The sequence below is a fragment of the Schistocerca cancellata genome, chromosome 8, assembly GCF_023864275.1.
Source record: "Schistocerca cancellata isolate TAMUIC-IGC-003103 chromosome 8, iqSchCanc2.1, whole genome shotgun sequence".
Classification (NCBI taxonomy): domain Eukaryota; kingdom Metazoa; phylum Arthropoda; class Insecta; order Orthoptera; family Acrididae; genus Schistocerca; species Schistocerca cancellata.
Window position 1 is genome coordinate 370,666,892 of NC_064633.1, and position 2,734 is coordinate 370,669,625.

General features: G+C 42.9%; 1 non-coding gene across 1 annotated transcript; it reads left to right on the forward strand.

Moving 5' to 3' along the window:
- The first annotated feature begins 234 nt into the window (after positions 1 to 234).
- Trnak-cuu (transfer RNA lysine (anticodon CUU)) lies at positions 235 to 307 on the forward strand. Its single transcript has one exon. It is a non-coding gene; the product is annotated as a tRNA-Lys (tRNA).
- The last annotated feature ends 2,427 nt before the right edge of the window (positions 308 to 2,734 follow it).

A 2,734-nucleotide genomic window follows, 5' to 3' on the forward strand; every position in this document is an offset into this window, starting at 1 on the left:
AGCTGTCCGCCGTCTGGAAGGAAAAGCGGTGTGACAGTCTGCTGGACGGAGGAGAGTGCGATAGTGAACTTACGCTGATTCATTTCAGAAAAATTTAACTTGATATTGCCCTTAATAGAACAAGACAAGACGTAGAAGAAATAACTCTTATGTATGAGAAGAACGACAGTTAAATGCAAGGTAAGTCAGGTATCTTAACTATTAATAACTGTTAGGAGATCCTTGATAAATGTAGCCCGGCTACCTCAGTCGGTAAAGCATGAGACTCTTAATCTCAGTGTCGTGGGTTCGAGCCCCACGTTGGGCGTAAAATTTCAACTTCGCCAAGAAAAATTTGTCGTAATACATCTACTGGAAAGGTATGGGTCAGAACAAATCCTGCTGAGAAAACCAAGGGCCATTTTCATTTCACGCAATGCTCATAAGGCAGACTGCTAACTATTGCCAGTTGACCTCTGCTGTGGAGAGGATGACGCAGGGGAGAAAATGAAAGGCATTTTGGGAGCTACCAAATTTACTGGGAACACAAATTAAAATCTGTAAACTTTTATATTCCAGTAAAAGCCGTTATTTAGTTCCATAACGGCTTCTGGTATTGCCTTTTCCGATATACTGTTATCAGGCTGACAACTAGATGTAGTCAGACTGTTGGGGTAATCACATTCCCTACACGATTCCTCTCTACTACGGAATATACGGAATGTAGTGTAGTCTCTATATCCTACTCGTTTCTTCTCCAAATCTACCAGAGCAGAAGTTATTCGTTGAGATAGCGCTCGCAGAAGAGTTCTGCATAATTGGTTTTACAATCATGTTATTTATTCACATGTTAGGCCCACTAAGCACCGTGTTACATAATGTGTAAAGCTGGAAGGATGAGAAAGGGGTCAAAACCGATTGCTACCGTTCAATTTCAACTACTCACTTCGGTGAGAACCTTCTTAGAGATACTATAGTTACAGCCAAATCTCTAATGATCTCGGTGTGGACTGGACGGTAAACCCAGTCACTGCTCTTGATGAACTGTGGTATCGTGTTGAAGCTGCAGGGGCAGCCGTACCTGTACAAGCTATCCAAGCTCTGTCCGACTCAATGCCCAGGCGTATCAAGGCCGTTATTACGGCCAGAGGTGGTTGCTCTGGGTACTGATTTCTTAGGATCTATGCACGGAAATTGCGTGAAAATGTTATCACATGTCAGTTGTAGTATAATATATTTTTCCAACAAATACCTGTTTATCATCTGCATTTCTTCTTAATGTAGCAATTTTACTGGCCTGTAGTGTAGCTTTAGTTTACCGAAAATCTCGACCAGGACAATGTCCCACACGACTAGAAAAAGTGTGTATGACTCCTGTTTATGAGAAAGATGAAAGAACGGACCCATATAATCATAGACCAGTATCCTTAATATCTTTTCGTTGCGGAGTTCTGGAACACATTCTGCCTTCGAGTATAATTAATTTCCATGAGACAGAAAGCTTCTTTCCCCAACCAGCAAGACTTAGGAAGAATCGATCGTGCAGAAGTCGGACTGCCTTTCTGTCACGTTGTGTTCAATAAACCCTGGATAGAAAGCAACAGGTAGATTCCGTATTCCTTGATTTCGGGAAAATGTTTGGGACGGTGCCCCACTTCTGACTGTTGACAAAGGTTCGAGCATACGGATTAGGTTCCCAGATATGTCAATGGCTTGAAACCTTTTGAAGTAACGGAAATCAGTTCGCTATCCTCGACGGCAAGTGCTCATCAGAGGCAAGGGTATCTTATGAACGGCCTGGGGAAGGGTGGTAGGGCTGCAGTTATTCTCTGTACCCATAGATCAGGTGGCGGACAGGGAGTTAACAGCCATTTACGGCTGTCTGTTGATGATGCTGTGGTGCACGGGAAGGTGTGTCCTCGAGTGACTGTGGGGTGATACTAGATTACGTAGACAAAAATTTCTAGTAGGTTTGAAGACTGATAGCTTGCTCTGAAGATTGAAAAATGTAAGTTAATGCAGATGAGTAGGAAAAATAATCTTTTAAATTTCACATACACCGTTAGTAATGTGCTGTTTGGCACAGCCATGTCGATTAAATGTCTACTCGTAACAGTGCTAAGCGATATCTAAAGGAATGAACAATTCGGGGTGATAGGAGGGAAGGAGAATACCCGACTTTATCGTATTAGCAGAATTTTGGAGAAGTCTCGCTCTTGTGTAAAGGAGACAGCGTATACATAGCTAATTCGACCCATTCTTGAGTAGTGCTCGAGTGTTTGAGATCCCCATCAGGTTCTAGTAAAGAAGACATCGAAGAAATTAAGAGGCGAGCTGCTGGATTTGCTACCGATATATGTGATCAGGGCACCATCTATTAAGGAAACGATTTGTGAACTCAAATGTGAATCCTGGAGGGTAGACGACGCTCTTTCGCGAGGCACTATTTAGAGGACCGGTATTTGGACCCGACCACAGATCTATTCCACTGCCGCCATGGTATCTATCGCCTAAGGACCACGAAGATAAGACGAGAGAAATTAGATCTCCTACAGAAGCTTATAGACAGTAGTTCTTCACTCTATTTGCGAGTGGGTAACAGGAAACGGTACTTGTACGTGGTTCCCCGTCACCAAGCACCGTACGGTAGGTTGTGGCGTATATATGTAGATGCAGACGTAGGGCTAGTATCATTATCATCGTCATCATCATCAATTGTTACAACTGTGGTATAAAGGTGAGATTTTTAAAACAT